Below are 19,205 nucleotides of genomic sequence, written 5' to 3' on the forward strand. Positions count from 1 at the left end.
ACAATGTAAAGTATTCAGTGTACAGCTTGTATAACAGCGTAAATTTGGTGTGCCTTCAAAATAACTACCATTAATGCCATTAATGTCTAAACCACTGACAACAAAAGTGAGTACACCCCTAAGGGAAAATGGCCAAATTATGTCCAAAGTGTCAATATTTTGTGTGGCCATCATTTTTTTCTAGTACTGCCTTAACTCTCTTGGGCATGGAGTTCACTAGAGCTTCACAGGTTGCCACTGGAATCCTCTTTCACTCCTCCATGATGATATCATAGATTTAGTGAATCTTAGAGTCCTTGCGCTCCTCCACTTTCTGTTTGAGGATGCCCCACAGATGCTCAATAGGGTTTAGGTCTGAAGACATGCTTGGCCCGCCCAGCACCTTTAGCCTCAGTTTCTTTAGCAAGGCAGTGGTCATCTTGGAGGTGTGTTTGGGGTTGTTAACATGTTATAATACTGCCCTGTGGCCCAGTTTCCGAAGGGATGGGACCATGCTGTGCTTCAGTATGTCACAGTACATGTTGCCATTCATGGTTCCCTCAATGAACTGTAGCTCCCCACAGCTGGCAGCAGCCATGCAGCCCTAAACCATGACACTCCCACCACCATGATTGACTGTAGGTAAGACACACTTGTCTTTGTATAGTACTCCTCACTTGGTTGCTGCCATACACACTTGACACCATCTGTACCAAATAAGTTTATCTTGGTCTCATCATACCACAGGACATGGTCCCAGTAATCTATGTTCCTAGTCTGCTTGTTTCAGCAAACTTTTTGTGGGCTTTCTTGTGCATCATCTCTAGAAGAGGCTTCCTTCTGTGACAACAGCCTTGGAGACCAATTTGATGCAATGTTAGGCATATGGTCTGAGCACTGACAGGCTGACCCCTCACCCCTTTAACCTATGCAGCAATGCTGGCAGCACTCATACAACTGTTTTGAAAAGATAACCTCTGGATATGACTCTGAGCAAGTACATTCAACTTCTTTGGTCGACCATGGCGAGGCCTGTCCTGAGTGGAACCTGTCTTGTTAAACTGCTGTATGGTCTTGGCCACCGTGCTGCAGCTCAGTTTCAGGGTGTTGGCAATCTTCTTATAGCCTAGGCCATCTTTATGTAGAGCAACAATTCTTTTTTTCCGGATCCTCAAACAGTTCTTTGCCATGAGCAGTGGCGTGCTAACAGGGGGGCAGGGAGGGGGGTGGCTTGCGGTCCACACCAGGTGCCCGCTGTCAGGGGGGTGCCAGAGCCTAGAAGCAATGAGAGCTTCCATCAATACAGATGGCAGCGCTCACTGCTGTAGCGCAGGGAGCTGCGGTCCTGTCACTCATCTCCCTGCACTCTGTCTCTCCTACACTGAACGATGAAGCAGGGAGACGTCTCCCTGCTCCACTATTCAGCCTGCAGGCACAGATCGAGCTGCCGGCCTGTGTTGGAGGCCCCTGCAACCCGGAAATCTACCTAAGCTCCTCCCGCACATGGCTTCAGAGCGATCTGTGTATGAAGGGGAGAGAGGACTGTGAGCTTCAGGAATGGGATAAGGTGAGTAGGTACTGTGCTTTTTTTTTGTTTGTTTTTTAACAAAGGGGGCACAGAGGGTATTACTACTACAAAGGGGGCACAGAGGGCATTAATACTACAAAGGGCACAGAGGGCATTACTACTACAAAAGGGGCACAGAGGGCAATACTACTACAAAGGGGGCACAGAGGGCATAACTACTACAAAGGGGCACAGAGGAATTACTACAATAAAGGGGGCACAGAGGGCATTACTACCACAATGGGCAGAGAGGAATTACTACTACAAAGGGGGCACAAAGGGCATTACTACTACAAAGGGTCACAGACGGCATTACTACTACAAAAGGGGCACAGAGGGCAATACTACTACAAAGGGGGCACAGAGGGCATTACTACTACAAAGGAGCACAGAGGAATTACTACTAAAAAGTGGGCAGAGAGGGCAATAATACTACAAAAGGGGCATAGAGGGCAATACTACTACAAAGGGGGCACAGAGGGCTCAATTACTACAAAGGGGGCACAGAGGGCAATACTACTAAAAAGGGGGCACAGAGGGCTTTACTACTGTGAAGGGGGCACAAAGGGCATTTCTACTACAAAGGGGCACAGAGGGCATTACTACTACAAAGGGAGCACAGATGCAATATTACTACAAAGGGGGCACAGAGGGAAATACTACTATAAAGGGGCACAGAGGGCAATACTACTACAAAGGGATCACAGAGGGCAATATTACTACAAAGGGGGCACAGAGGGAAATACTACTACAAAGGGGCACAAATGGCATTACTACTATTAAGGGGGCACAATAGGCATTACTACGATGAAGGGGGCACAATGGGCATTACTACTGTGGAGGCGGCACGATGGGCATTACTATTATGAATAGGGCACAATGGCCATTATTACTATAAAGGGGTCACAGAGGGCATTACTACTATGAAGGGGGAACAATGTGTATTACTACTATTTAGGGGGCACAGAGAGCATTACTACTGTGAAGGAGGTGGGCATAATTGTTATGAGGCACTGAATGGGCATTATTACTGTCAAGGGGCACAATGGGCATTACTACTGTGAAAGGGGCACAATGGGCATTACTACTATGAAGGGAGAACAATGGGCATTACTATTATGAAGGGGCACAATGGGCATTGTTACTATGAAGGGGGCACAATGGGCATTACTACTATGAAGGGGGCACAATGGGCATTACTACTATGAAGGGGCACAATGGACATTACTACTATGAATGGGCACATTACTACTGTGAAGTGGGGCACAGAGAGCATTACTCATATGAAGGAGGTAGGCATAATTGTTATGGGGAACTGAGTAGGCATTATTACTGTGAAGGGAGCACAATGGGCATTCCTACTCTGAAGGGGCACAGCGGTCATTATTACTGTTATGTGGCACTGTGAGGGCATTACTACTGCGAAAGGGGCACAAAGAGGGCAATACTAATGTGAGGGGGTACAATTTTTTTTAAGTATTGGGGGGTGCCAAACGGAGCTCACGAGCGGACCGACGAACGCTAGTGTGAAAGTAGCCTTATTGGGCACAATTTTTCCATTTTCATTATTGTTGCCAGCGGTTTAGACATTAATGGCTGTGTGATGACTTATTTTGAAGGCACACCAAATTTTCACTGTTATACAAGTTGTACACCGACTAATTTACATTGTATCAAAGTGTAATTTCTTCAGTTCTGTTCCATGAAAAGAAATAATTAAATATTTACAAAAATAAATAGGGTTGTACTCATTTTTGTGAGATACTGTATATGTACTGGGGCACTATGTGGGGAAAATTATATATACTGGGGCACTATGTGGGGGCCTTTATCTAATATATAAAGCTGAGTGTATGTGTGTATGTCCGCTAAAGGAATCCACACCATCGCATTTACAATCACAAAATTTGGTACACAGGTACATCAGGTGTCCGGGAAGGTTTTAGACCAGGTCTCAGCTCTCTAGCACTTACCGTTCCTGAGATATTCCTGAGAGTGAGCTGTTCAAAATGACATCCCTGTGTCCGTCCAGGCCCCTGCACCGGACTGAGGACAGGGAGTCTGAATGCCGGACTGTCTGGCCTAAAGCCAGACCACTAGCCACCCTAGGGGCAGGCTGCTGTGGAGGTCACAGTTAAGGGGACGATCCGCTATGGAGGTCAGTGTTAAGCTCCGATTGCTGTAGAGGCCACTGTTAAAGGGACAGGGTGTTGTGGAAATCACTGTTAAGGAGATGGGGTACTGTGGAGGTCACTAATAAAGAGCCAGCCGCTGTGGAGGTCACTGTAATAAAGGGGCGGCCTTTAGATGAACTATACCCGTGCAAAGCCGGGTCCTTCTGCTGGTATGTATATATATATATATATATATATATATATATATACATATACATATAACCAAAGAAAAGAACAGCACCTCCAGACAGAATCGCAGTTGCAAGCTACCAAGGCAACAATGTATTAAAACACGAAGAAAGTAGCAGCACACTACTAAATGCACTAAGACTGGGTGAACAGGTGAATGTGTGAACAGGGTCAAATACATAACGCCCATACTTACTATTAAGCGGGGTAGAAGCTCTTAGCGCATATAATTGATCAAAAATATGTCGTGCCCTTCTACCAGACGTCAACGTGGCTTCTAATCAGATGGGACCTACTCTTACACGGAGTATCCAGCTCTATTGTTACTCTGACTAAAAGCACCAGAGGGTGGGTGGGGAGTAGAGGAATAAGGTGTCCTCCGTGGAACTTAGCACTCCCCGCCCACCCCCTGGTGCTTTTAGTCAGAGTAACAATGCAGCTGGACACTCCGCGTTAGAGTAGGTTTTTGCGGAATGGAAGTGCAGATCCGGAAGTGTGGATCTGCAAATTCGGATGCAGACAGAACATTCTGGCTCCATTGAAAATGAATGGGTCCGCACCTGCACCTGTTAGGGTCCATTCACACATCCCTGTGTGTTTTGCGGATCCACGGATCCACGCATCCGCAAAACATGGACACCGGCAATGTGCGTTCCGCATTTTGCGAACCGCACATCACCGGCACTTAATAGAAAATGCCTAATCTTGTCCGCAATTTTTAACAAGAATAGGGATCGGAATTGCGGACCCTAAAGTGCGGGTCTGCCTTTCCGGATCCAGGCTGCACATCGTGAGGCCCCATAGAAATGTATGGGTCCACAATTCCGTTCCGCAAAATGTGGAACAGAATTGCGGACATGTGAATGAAGCCTTATAGTGGTGTAGAACACTGTGCCGTGCAGTAACACGCATAGGGAGTCTGCTGTGGTAGTGAAATAATACTGCAAGTCTGTATGACATGCAGATGACAGGCATCGCTCTTAGAATCACTGCACACTTCACTTATTTGGGCAGTCACGGGGCCAAAACTGACCAAATAACTCAAGTATGAACTCAGTCTTACAGGTCAATGTTAGTGCCAAAAAGAAGCGCACTCCTTTTACACCATCGTCAGCTGACTCCACATAGATGTCTACAGGACCTGTTCTATTAAACACTTATACAAGTGTAGTGTCCCACTAGGTAAATGTGGGCACTACACAAGGGTCAATTCGGCCACGTTGTTCCCACCTCCTGCGGGACAGGGTCATTGTATTTTATGTGATGTTTGTATGTGTATTTTCCCTGTTAGCTGTGCATCAGGCCTGTAGTTCCTCCTCCTAGACAGTAGAGGGAGCTAGGGAACCCCTAGTATTTATGGTCAGGCCCAGCTCAGGGAGAGTCAGTCAGGAGTCTGTGTAGAGTCAGAAGAGAGTGGGTACTTTAGCCAGAGAGGAGCTGAAGGCCACATCCTGACATGCAGCTAGACAGCCCAGGCTTCTAGTTGCCACCATGAGAAGAAGCTACCTCCTGGGAAACCAGAAGTTCCTATAACAGTGCAGAGCAGAGCCAAGTTGTTTCCAGCCAACCTGAAAGCTGAAGGGCAGAAGGATATATTTAAAGCAAGAGACATATACCTGAGGAAGTTTTCTCTAACCCAGGATAAAGCCAGCAATAGGGCATACGGTCCTTGGAATAAAGACAGACAGGATTCTGAGGAAAAGTGCCGCCTGATTTGTAAGTGTTTAACCCTCTGCGTATCTTGCAAGAACATTGTACCTGCCAATTGTTGTAAAGCCTGCTTGTGACTGCTGCTGACATATGGAACTTTGACTAAAAGACTGTAAATAGTTAACTGTTTCCGGTAAAAGAAAGTTTTGGTTCACCACAACATCGTGTTCCTCAATTATTCCTACCATAAATCGGTGTGCCACCGTTACCAGCACTGGCGACACAAATTTAAAGGGATCTTGCCACCGGCACATTAAACAAACCTGCAACATCCAGTGCACCTCACCTACCATCAGGCCTGGTCCCTATACACAGAGAGTGCCCCAGAGGTCCCCTGTGCCAGCCTCTCCATCACTGCTGTATGTCTGCCCAGGGTATACAAAAGACTGTGAGTACTATAACCACCCTCGGTTAGTAACTACCCCTGTGACCTCACTATTCGCCTCACCCACCCTGCAGGGCGGCGTACTGCACAAGTAGAGCCCCCCGGACAGAGTGGAGAGGGTGTCAGCAGTAAGTTTGTGATGATGTCACAGATTATTTTGCCCTTCCTCTGATCCGTCAGAACAATAACCCACATAAAACGGATCCTGTCTGTTGAGCATCTACCTTCACTCGGTCAGCATTTGGTCAGTAATCCATCAGTATTGCTAAAGCCAAAAAAAGAGGAGTGGATCCAAAACAGATTTAAAACGTGAACCGAATAGTTGCATGTCTTCTGTGTTTTTCACCCACTCCTGGTTTTGGCTACCAAATGACAAGCCAATTCTATTTTTTTTATTTTTTTTATTTGGGAGAAAAAACTAATATTTGGGAGAAAAAACTAAGTTTATTTAACAAACAGGACATTAATTTAACAAACATAAAATACAACACGGAAGGGGCAAAACCACAAGATTTAAAAGAGAAACTGGAAAAAATAAGTATTTCATTAACAAGAATGTCCCATCACTGTAACCAGTGTCGGGTGACCAGGATGGTAATGCATATTGATCATGAAATGTATGGGGTCATGGCTGCTAACTGGAGGACAGCCCAGCAAACACGGCGACTCCAGCTCATTCCTACAGTGCAGGCTACACAATCACAGCTGGAAGGTAACTGGTGGGTACAGGCAACACCCGAAAATCTTCATAAATAAGCCTTAGTATGTGCAGGTCTCACAGCTGCTGTAACAGAACAGTAAGAAGCGGTATAACATGTAGTAAGCACTGCAGGGATCATGCCTAAGACATGTAAGACGTCCGGGAGGTCCCGAACATTGTGGACAAGGTCCGAGATAAGAGTTGTCAATGTGTTCAATACTGGATGTTAGTGATGGCCAGCTCAGTGATGAATCCCAGCAATCGGATTAGGTAGTCCTTACTTTTCCTTCACAATGCGCTGATGCCACAAATGCCGTCACCTTGATGAGCTGGGTTGCTGATAAGTGGATTCTAAAGTGCCTGAAGAACTGCGAGTAAAGACATTGGAATAAATTGTCCACTTCCTCCAATGTGACCTTGTCCTTTGATTTATGAATATTATTCCATAAAGTCTTGAAGTCCTCTGTGTGGATGGCATAAGAAATGTCCATGCGAGGTTCGACAGGCACAGAGAAAACAAGCTCTGTGGCCGACATTGATCCAGACACGTCATACCCAGTCCACATCATGGCTAGCCACATAAAAACTGATAACCTGCTTACCGAAACAACAGTCAAAGTTTTTTCGAACCACGTCCCTACGATAGCTGTGAGCGCCTCTGAGCCGTTATACAAGAAAAGCAGGAGGCAATTAAATGTCTCTGGTAACATCTCCATTAGATCGTCCTCTGTGGGATGCAGAACAAACCTGTCCACACAATCCGGTCCTCTGTGCTTGCCTTGGTGATTGTAGACTTGGATGAAATCTGTATGAGCACAGCCAGTGGATCTATGTCCTTTCCTTTGAGTCCAGGTAAACAGGAACATTTGGCTTTTAGGTTCAGCTCTGATCCCACTTCAATGGCAAGACCCTTCTGCTTCTCGGCAGCTGTGTGGGCAGACAGGTGCTTGGAATACCCTTTAAGTCTGGTGTATGAGAAATGATACATCGTTGTCACGCTGTACAGAGTCCATTGTTTTTGAAGAAGCAAAGCAGCCTGTGCCGGGTCAAGAGTTTCCTCAGAGGGGGTGCACAGCGGGATTTTTCTTTTAGACAAGCTTTGCAATGCGGACCGACGACGTGCAGAGGTCAATCTTCCGGGTGGATACCTTGAGCTGTGAAAATGTCACGGGGCGCCAAAGGCGCACTTGGTCTCCCATCAGCCGCAGACCTGCTGCTTAGCTTCGGGAGCGAGGATCTGTGTTTGGCCTCGTTCCCAGGGAGGCTTTGCTAGCTGGGAGACTCCCTGCTCCTAGGTCTGCCTTGAGCGCCGAGCTGATCACTCGGTGCTCGACTTGTCTGTCTGTCGGTCATGTGACGCTGGCCACGTCACATGACCCTCAGACCCCACTATAAATACAGGCAGCCTGCTGGCCACAGGTTGCCTGTTAATTCTAGGTTCCTGGTTATTTGTTGGACTACTGATTACTCACCTGATCCTGTTCCCTGACAATCCTTTGCCTGCTCCTCCTGTACTGCGCATCCCTCCTCTGGTATTGTGACCTCGGCACCCACCTGACTACTCTTTGCGGACTCCTCTGGTACTTCCCTACTCTCCTGGTATTTGACCCCGGCTTCTCCTGACCATTCTTTGCTTAACCCTTTGTACTGCGTAGCTCTCTTGGTTCTGACCCTGTCAGTTCACATTCCGTTATTTGTCTTGTCTGTCTTCCCAGCACGTATCCTAAGTTAGGGACTGCCGTCTAGTTGTCCCCTGTCATTAGGACTTGCGAGGCAAGTAGGCAGGGCCAGGGGTGACGGTGGAGCGCAGTGGTCACTATCCTCCCCCCTGTGTGTAGTGTACGTGACCATCACAGAAAATGACTGCTCCTTCGTGCCGATGGCCTACTTCTGGGGGTTAACACCCCATTGGTTGGTGTTTGCATATCCTTGCGATAAATGATGTTCCCATTCACTGACTGTAAATAGAGAACTTGACAGACAAATGTATCAAACTCTGCCACCATCTTTCTAGGCGCCATGTCTCCAGTCCCCTGACCAGCCATATTTACCAGCATCTCTTCCAGGACATGAAGCATTGGAATGACATTGTTCATCCCGAAGTCCTGGAGACTGACAAATAACATGGCCTCCTCAAAAGGCCTGAGCAAACGGCAGGTGTCACGCATGAGCTGCCACTGGCTGACATCGAAGTTACACAGGGGACTATTCCTGTCCGCTTGGATCACCAAGAAATCGTTGATGGCCTTTCTCTGTTCATATAGTCGGTCCAACATATGGAGGTTGAAACGTCACATATTAGCCGATGTGCATGCAAAGTTTCCTGGCCATTGTTAGGATGTCTTGCAGATGGGTGGAAAACTTCAGGAACCGCTTGACAACTAGATTGAACACGTGGTTGCGATTTTCAGTTGTTGTGGGGAAATCCAGGATTCGATTTCTTGCTGAAGGACATGGAGCAGTTTCTCCCCTGTGTGACTATATTCGCCCAGGCAAACCAGGTGCAGAACAGCGTGAGAGTGATGAGAGGGGTCGCACATGGCTTGCATGCACTACATGCCTCCAATATAATTCTTGGATCTCCACATAAAAATAATGTATTTGGTGTAAATCGCGCAAGGGGCATAGTTGGAGACATTAACGTCACAAGGCATACAAAGTAGCAGAGTTTGCTTTGAAATTAAAAATTTCACCACTGCGTCATTCGGCCCATACAACAAAAGGAGGTGTACAGTCACCCATCAATTTTCCCAAACAAATCCCGTTTCACATAAAAAATTTCACCACTACGTAATTCGGCCCATACCGCAAAAGGTGTAGAATTACCTATACATTTACCAAAACAAAGCCAGTGTGACATAAATAATTTCACCAGTAAGTAATTTGGTCCATACCACAAAAGGAGGTGTACAATCACCCATACATTTTCCCAAAGAAATCCTGTGTCACATAAAGAATTTCACCACTAAGTAAGTCGGTCCATACCGCAAAAGGAGATGTACAATCACCCATACATTTTCCCGAAAAAAACATGTTTGAAATAAAAGATTTCACCAATAAAAGGATAATGGAATTCGGTTCACACAGAAGAAACTCTACAATCACCTATCAATTTATATTGATATTAAAATGAGACTTTCACCAATATATTCTTATATCAAGAACATATCGGAGCCTGTGCACCCCCGTCAAGGTCTCTCAAAATGGCAGGGGACCTAACGCTAACCTACCTATGCTATATGGACAATTTATGATAGGTGCATAAAGTCCAACACACAGCCAGCAGCTCCCAGTTACCTCCAGCATGAAATCACACTTACAATGGGAGGAGAGAAGAGGCTGTGAGTCCAACCTGGCTCATGTAATGCAGGCTGCCCAGGTGCACCTGAATGTTACCCACAGATAAAAATCAAGGCACATTGAAACTTAAGGTTGCCCCACCACCAGGCATGCATATACAGACAAAATCACTGAATAAAGTGGTCTAAAAGACACCCCAAATGCTGTTATGCATTTCTACCTCTATGCATTTTTGCTGGGGATTGCTGTTAGCAACGGATCACATGGGCAGGATTTTCTACCCCAGGTAGAAATGCACATCAGCATTTATGGTTTTAAGCATCTTTTGCCTTTTAGACCACTTTATTCTTTGATTTTTGTCTGTATATGTATGCCTGGAGGTGGGTATATATAGAAATCTGCAGCACTCTTCCAGTAGTGAAAAAATTCCGGTCTTTAATTTAAACCAGCAGCATAATACAGCGACGTTTCGACCACTTCCGATCTTTGTCAAGTGCTTGACAAAGACCGGAGGCAGTCGAAACGTCACTGTATTATGCTGCTGGTTTAAATTAAAGACCGGATTTTTTTCACTACTGGAAGAGTGCTGCAGATTTCTATATATACCAACTTCACGCTGGGACCCATGGCCAGGATCCCTATCTGCGAGCACCATCACTCTTCTTAATGGTATTTCTTATTCCAATGCTGGGATTTGTAGTGCTGCTTATCATCCAAGTGCCTGGAGGTGGGCAACCTCAGGTTTCAATGTGCCTTGATCTATGGGTAACATTCAGGTGCACCTGGGCAGCCTGCGTCACATTTGCCAGTTATGGGTGGAACTCACAGCCTCATCCCTCCTCCCATTAGATGTTTATTTTCACGCTGGAACTGGGAGCTGCTGGTTGTGTGTCGAACTTTATGCACCTATCGTAAATTGTCCATACGGCATAGGTAGGTTAGCGTTAGGTTTCGTGCCATTTTGAGAGACCTTGACGGGGTGCACGGGCTCCAGTATGGTCTTGATATTAGAATATACTGTCGAAAGTCTCATTTTAATATCAGCGTAAGGGTTTAGCCATATATTGTCAATTGCATTTACTATTGTAGTGCACCATTTTATTTTATTTTTTCTATTTCTTATAGTCCTATCCGCACATTTGTCTTACATGTGGTCCGTTATGGGCATCCTCCATTGTATGCATTTTTTGCTGGTGATTGCTGTTAGCGACAGGTCACATGTGCAGGATTTGCTCCCCTGGTTAGAGATGCGCTACAGCATATGGGGTTTTGAGCATTTTCTGCTGTTAAGACCTGTGTAGAATGTTTTTGTGGTGCATGTGGTCTGCTGCCGGCATCCTCTATTGTATGCATTTTTGCTGGGGATTGCTGTTAGCAATGGATCACATGGGCAGGAATTGCTCCCCCAGGTAGAAATGTGCAACAGCATTTGGGGTTTTAACATCGTTTGCCTTTTAGACAACTTTATTCTGTAATTTTGAGGTCTGCAATCATCATCAATTTTCCCCCAAAAAAACATGTTTGAAACAAAAAATTTCCCCGATGAAAGGAAAATTTCACCACTACGTAATTCGGTCCATACTGCAAAAAGGGCTTCACCACATATAACTGCACCGCATATAACATATAACACAAAAAGCTTTTCACCAGATAAGTGCAAAGCTGGATGAAAATATTTTTATTTCGCCACTAATACACAGCAAACAGGGTTGTAGAATATAACACTGCACAGCTGAACGGCAATTAGGCCCTATTTTTTTTTCTATTTTTACACTACACAAAAGGCTTTTCAACAGATAAGTGCAATGCTGAACGTCGAATATATTTTTCTGTAGGTAGAGACTTCTGCAGAAGTCTCTACCTGCACTAAGTACACTGGTAAATGGCAGAATCTAAGATGGCTGCCGCTGTTTATAGGGCTGTGACATCACAGGACTGGCTGGCTGCTGATTGGCTGCATGCATGGCATTATGGGTGATCCTGCCTTCCCAGAGTTTATTTCTCCATGTCCTCACATGTGCAGCAGCCATTGTAGGAAAAATGTGATTAGTTACCAGGAAGCGCAAGGAAGTTCGCCTTCGGTGCGAATCGTAGGACAGTACTATATTTTATTATTATCACACTGTCACTGCTGATTCAAAATAGAAAAACTCAGACCATCCCTTTAAGGGCCCTGTGCATTTGCTGCGGACCACAAAGAGCAATCCGTGTGCACGCTATTTGCAGATGCGGACCCATTGACTTGAATGGGTGTGCGGTCTGCAAGAGACGGTCTGCACCGTAAATAAAAGTAGGACCGAAATACCACAGAAGTGTTTGTAGTGCTTCCATGAGCTTCCAATCCGTGCCTCTGCTCCGCACTGCTCCGTATCCTGAGGATTGCAGATCCCTTCAAGTCAATGGGTCCGCATTTGTAATACAGAGCACATGCGGCCGGTGCCTGTATATTGCGGACTCGCTATGTGCACGGGGCACTCAGGTTGTAAGAATGAGGATGGACTGGGATCTGTAGAATTAGTTCAACATTTTAAAAGGAATGTGTCATCAGTAGAATTGAGCGGACACCTGAATGTTCGGGTTCAGCAGGTTCGGCCCAACTTGACCCGGAACCCAAACCCCATTGAAGTCAAATGGCTCTAAAATAGTCCTGGAAAGGGCTAGAGGGCTGCAAAAGGCATCAAAATGTGCTTAAGAGCATGGCAACTGTTCTGCAAACAAATGTGGATAGGGAAATAACTTAACATACAATACAGACAAATTTTAAATAACAATCTGGATCTAGGAGTAGGAGGTTTAGGCGGTGGATGGGTGGATGTGGCGGTGTAGGTTGACGTGGCGGTGTAGGTGGAAGCGGTGGTGAAGGAGGAATAGGTAGCCAACACTGATTTGTGTTATTTTTTTATTTTTAAATTGGGGTATCCCCCAAAATATTGGGACATAAAACAAAATAAAACTAAGAATAAGTGCACTTGAGTACAAGAATGGATGGTTGAGGCTGGTATAAATGTCTATTCTGCACAAGGTACGGACAAGTCCTGTGGAATCCATGCCTGGTTCATTTTAATAAACGTAAGCTTGTCCACATTGGCTGCGGCCTGTGATAATGCTCTCTGCTGTGCTAAACACACGTTCACACTATACACTGGCTGCAGGGCAGGTCAGCACCTCCAAGGCTGACAAAGCTTTTCCACATTTGGGCCATGCTAACCCTGCCTTCTCAGCTGCTGGCGGTGCCCCAGCTGTGTTGGCGACCTCTTCCTCCTCCTCTGCCTACGCCTTGTGCTTCCACTGTGCCCCCGCTGTCAGGTGGAATGCCACCAGCAGCGTGCGCTTGTAGTCGTGCATCTTCCGATCAGTAACAGATGTTTTCACTAAATTGAGTTCCCTGTCAGCAATGCAGAGCAGGGGTTCATTCATGGCAAAAGGGGGTTCATGTCACCCAGCAATAGAACAGAGGATTTTGAGAGATTTAGGCCCCTGTCAGCAATGCAGAGCAGGGGTTCATTCACAGTAAAAGGGGGTTCATGTCACTCAGCAATAGAACAGAGGATTTTGAGAGATTTAGGCCCCTGTCACCCAGGCACAGCAGGGGTTCATTCACGGCAAAAGGGGGTTCATGTCACCCAGCAATACAACAGAGGATTTTAAAAGATTTAGGCCCCTGCCACCCAGGCACAGCAGGGGTTCATTCACGGCAAAAGTGGGTTCATGTCACCCAGCAATACGACAGAGGATTTTGAGAGATTTAGGCCCCTGTCACCCAGGCACAGCAGGGTTTCATTTACGGCAAAAGGGGGTTATTGTCACCCAGCAATACAACAGAGGATTTTGAGAGATTTAGGCTCCTGTCACCCAGGCACAGCAGGGATTTGTATACGCCAAAAATGGTAAAATGGCACCCGACAATTAAAATTAAGAAATTTTTCAATTTAGGGCACTAAATTTTTTTAATTAAAATGGCTCTAAAATAGTCCTTGAAAAGGCTAGAGGGATGTAAAAGGCACTAAAATGTGCTTAAGAGCATGGCAACTGCTCTGCAAACAAATGTGAATAGGGAAATAACTTAAAGAGAAATAAAATAACTAAAAATTACTAATTATTAACCTGCAACTCAGAGAAGGAGGTGGATATGGAGTCGGAAGTTGAAGAGGCAGTGAATGTGGTGTTGTAGGTGGAGGCAGCAATGGAGGAGGAACAGGTAGCCAACAATGTTTTTTGATATTTTTTATTGGGTAGGTAGCCGCCAAAATATTGGGCCAAATAATAAAAAAACGAAAACAAAGAATCATTGCACTTGACTTGAGTACGAGAATGTATGTTTGATGGTGGTATAAATGTCTATTCTGCACAAGGTACAGACAAGTCTTGTGGGATCCAAGCCTGGTTCATTTTAATGAATGTGAGCTTGTCCACGTTGGCTGTGGACAGGCGGCTGCGTCTGTCTGTAATGACTCCTCCTGCTGTGCTAAATACACGTTCAGAGAGTATACTGGCTGCAGGGCAGGCCAGCACCTCAAAGGCATACAGGGCAAGCTCTGGCCATGTGGACAATTTGGAGACCCAGAAGTTGAGTGGGGCAGAACCATCAGTCAGTACGTGTAGTCGTGTGCACAGGTACTGTTCCACCATGTTGTTCAAATGCTGCCTCCTGCTAACACGCTCCATATCAGCAGTTGGTGACAAAGGCTGACAAAGCTTTTCCACATGTCGGCCATGCTAACCCTGCCTTCTGAGGTGCTGGCGCTGACACAGCTGCATTGGCGACCTCTTCCTCCTCCCCTGCCTTCGCCTTGTGCTTCCACTTGTCGCCCGGAATCAGTCCGGAATGCTCTCAGGAGCGCGTCTACCATCGTGTGCCTGTAGTCGTGCATCTTCCGATCACGCTCCAGTGAGGGAATTAAGGACGGCACATTGTCTTTGTAACGGGGATCAAGCAGGGTGGCCACCCAGTAGTCAGCACACATTAAAATGTGGGCAACTCTGCAGTCGTTGCGCAGGCACTGCAGCATGTAGTCGCCAATGTGTGCCAGGCTGCCCAGATGTAAGGACAAGCTGTCCTCTGTGGGAGGCGTATGGTCTGCATCCTCCGTATTCCCCCAGCCACGCACCAGTGATGGGCCCGAGCTGCGTTGGATGCCACCCCGCTGTGAACATGCTTCATCCCCATCCTCCTCCTCCTCCAGTAGTGGGCCCTGGCTGGCCAAATATGTACCTGGCCTCTGCTGTTACAAAAATCCTCTTTCTGAGCCAAGACTGGTCTGAAAGTGTTATAGATGACCCCTCTTCCTCCTCCGCGTCCTGGGCCACATCCTCTTCCATCATCGCGTGTTTTCTCAAGGAGACATAGAAGTGGTATTGTAACACCGATAACGGTGTCAACACCACTGGCCATGTTGGTGGAGTAAACGAAACAGCGCAACAGGGCACACAGGTCTTGCATGGAGGCCCAGTAATTGGTGGTGAAGTGGTGCTGTTCCGCAGTGCGACTCACCCGTGCGTGCTGCAGCTGAAACTCCACTATGGCCTGCTGCTGCTTGCACAGTCTGTCTAGCATGTGCAAGGTGGAGTTCCACTTAGTGGGCACGTCGCATATGAGGCAGTGGGCGGGAAGGCCAAAGTTACGCTGCAGCGCTGACAGGCGAGCAGCAGCAGGGTGAGAACGCCAAAATTGTGCACAGATGGCCCGCACTTTATGCAGCAGCTCAGACATGTCGGGGTAGTTGTAAATTAATTTTTGCACAACCAAATTCAGCACATGCGCCAGGCAAGGGATGTGCGTCAAACCGGCTAGTCCCAGAGCTGCAACGAGATTTCGCCCATTATCGCACACCACCAGGCCGGGCTTGAGGCTCACTGGCAGCAACCACTCGTCGGTCTGTTGTTCAATACCCCGCCACAACTCCTGCGCGGTGTGGGGCCTGTCCCCCAAACACATCAGTTTCAGAATGGCCTGCTGACGTTTACCCCTGGCTGTGCTGAAGTTGGTGGTGAAGGTGTGTCGCTGACCGGATGAGGAGGTGGTAGAAGAGGGGGAGAAAGCCGAGTAGGAAGAGGAGGCAACAGGAGGCAAAGAATGATGCCCTGCAATCCTTGGCGGTGGAAGGATGTGCGCCAAACAGCTCTCTACCTGGGGCCCAGCCGCCACTACATTTACCCAGTGTGCAGTTAGGGAGATATAGCGTCCCTGGCCGTGCTTACTGGTCCACGTATCTGTGGTTAGGTGGACCTTGCCACAGATGGCGTTGCGCAGTGCACACTTGATTTTATCCGATACTTGGTTGTGCAGGGAGGACACGGCTCTCCTGGAGAAGTAGTGGCGGCTGGGAACGATGTACTGTGGGACAGCAAGCGACATGAGCTGTTTGAAGCTGTCCGTCTCCACCAGCCTGAATGACAGCATTTCAAAGGCCAGCAGTTTAGAAATGTTGCCATTCAGGGCCAGGGATCGAGGGTGGCTAGGTGGGAATTTACGCTTTCTCTCAAAGGTTTGTGAGATGGAGAGCTGAACGCTTCCGTGTGACATGGTGGAGATGCTTGGTGACAGAGGTGGTGTTGTTGGTGGCACATCCTCTGTTTGCTGGGCGGCAGGTGCCAACGTTCCTCCAGAGGTGGAGGAAGAGGCCGAGGCAGCAGCAGAAGAGAGAGCAGGAGGGGCCTGAGCCCTTTCTTGGTTTTGAAGGTGCTTACTCCACTGCAGCCCGTGTCTCGCATGTAGATGCCTGGTCATGCAGGTTGTGCTAAGGTTCAGAACGTTAATGCCTCGCTTCAGGCTCTGATGGCACAGCGTGCAAACCACTCGGGTCTTGCCGTCCGCACATTATGTGAAGAACTGCCATGCCAGGGAACTCCTTGAAGCTGCCTTTGGTGTGCTCGGTCCATAGTGACGGTGGCCAGTAGCAGGCGAACTGTTTTGGTGACGGCTGCTCTACTTTTGCACCCTGCTCCCGCTTTTGCTATGCTGTTGGCTCAGTCTCACCACTGCCTCTTCCTCCGAACTCTGAAAGTCAGTGGCACGACCTTCATTCCATGTGGGGTCTAGGACCTCATCGTCCCCTGCATCGTCTTCCACCCAGTCTTCCTCCCTGACCTCCTTTTTGGTCTGCATACTGCAGAAAGATGCAGCAGTTGGCACCTGTGTTTTGTCATCATCACAGACGTGCTGAGGTGGTATTCCTATGTCCTCATCAGGAAACATAAGTGGTTGTGCGTCAGTGCATTCTATGTCTTCCACCCCTGGGGAAGGGCTAGGTGGATGCCCTTGGGAAACCCTGACAGCAGAGTCTTCAAACAGCATAAGAGACTGCTACATGACTTGAGGCTCAAACAGGTTCCCCCGATATGCATGGGTCTGATGTGAAAGACTGATGGGCATGGGTTTCAGGCGCCACCTGTGCACTTTCTGCAGAAGACTGGGTGGGAGATAATGTGAACGTGCTGGATCCACTGTCGGCCACCCAATTGACTAGCGCCTGTACTTGCTCAGGCCTTACCATCCTTAGAACGGCATTAGGCCCGACCAAATATCGCTGTAGATTCTGGCGGCTACTGGGACCTGAGGTAGTAGGTTCAGTAGGATGTGTAGCTGTGGCAGAACGGCCACGTCCTCTCCCTGCATCAGAGGCTCCACCAACACCACCACCACGACCATGACCGCGTCCCTTATTAGATGTTTGTCTCATAGTTAGCGTTTACAAAGCAAAGTAAAAAGTGGTTAAGTCGGTTAAAAGTTAACCGCCAATAAAAACCCTGATGTAGGGTATTTGCACTCAATTATTATTTTTTTTAACTCTATATGACAGCGGTATTTGTGGCCTAAATGTGACACTCACTTATGCACGTGTAATCACAGATATGCAGTATATCAGAGGCTTTTTTCACCCCAGTAACCAAAAAGGCATATTTCTGGCCTAAATGTGACACTCACTTATGCATGTTTAATCCCAGATGTGCAGTATATCAGAGGGTTTTTTCACCCCAGTAACCAAAAAGGCGTATTTCTGGCCTTAATGTGACACTCACTTATGCATGTGTAATCACAGATGTGCAGTATATTAGAGGATTTTTTCACCCCAGTAACCAAAAAGCTGTATTTCTGTCCTAAATGTGACAGTCACTTATGCACGTGTAATCCCAGATGTGCAGTATATGAGAGGCTTTTTTCACTCCAGTATGCCAAAGCCGTATTTATGGCCTAAATTTGACAGTCACTTATGCACGTGTAATCCCAGATGTGCAGTATATTTGAGGGTTTTTTCACCCTAACCAAAAAGCTGTATTTCTGTCCAAATGTGACAGTCACTTATGCACGTGTAATCCTAGATGTGCAGTATGTAACCAAAAAGCTGTATTTCTGTCCTAAATGTGACAGTCACTTATGCACTTGTAATCACAGATGTGCAATATATTAGAGGCTTTTTTCACCCCAGTAACCAAAAAGCTGTATTTCTGTCCTAAATGTGACAGTCACTTATGCTTGTCTAATCCCAGATGTGCAGTATATTAGAGGGTTTTTTCACCCTAACCAAAAAGCTGTATTTCTGTCCTAAATGTGACAGTCACTTATGCACGTGTAATCCCAGATGTGCAGTATATTAGAGGCTTTTTTCACCCCAGTATGCCAAAGCCGTATTTATGGCCTAAATGTGACAGTCACTTATGCATGTGTAATCACAGATCTGCAATATATTAGAGGCTTTTTTTTACCCCAGTAACCAAAAAGCTGTATTTCTGTCCTAAATGTGACAGTCACTTATGCTTGTCTAATCCCAGATGTGCAGTATATTAGAGGCTTTTTTCACCCCAGTAACCAAAAAGCTGTATTTCTGTCCTAAATGTGACAGTCACTTATGCACGTGTAATCCCAGATGTGCAGTATATGAGAGGCTTTTTTCACTCCAGTATGCCAAAGCCGTATTTATGGCCTAAATTTGACAGTCACTTATGCACGTGTAATCCCAGATGTGCAGTATATTTGAGGGTTTTTTCAACCTAACCAAAAAGCAGTATTTCTGTCCTAAATGTGACAGTCACTTATGCACGTGTAATCCCAGATGTGCAGTATATGAGAGGCTTTTTTCACCCCAGTATGCCAAAGCCATATTTATGGCCTAAATGTGACAGTCACTTATGCACGTGTAATCCCAGATGTGCAGTATGTAACCAAAAAGCTGTATTTCTGTTCTAAATGTGACAGTCACTTAT

The 19,205-nt window shown here is 46.7% G+C and overlaps 1 pseudogene; it reads right to left on the reverse strand.

Annotated features, from left to right (window-relative positions):
* Nucleotides 1-6,564: 6,564 nt before the first annotated feature.
* Nucleotides 6,565-8,629, reverse strand: LOC122926638 (annotated as a pseudogene).
* Nucleotides 8,630-19,205: the final 10,576 nt, after the last annotated feature.

Source organism: Bufo gargarizans, chromosome 2 (assembly GCF_014858855.1).
Source record: "Bufo gargarizans isolate SCDJY-AF-19 chromosome 2, ASM1485885v1, whole genome shotgun sequence".
NCBI classification, from domain to species: Eukaryota; Metazoa; Chordata; class Amphibia; order Anura; family Bufonidae; genus Bufo; species Bufo gargarizans.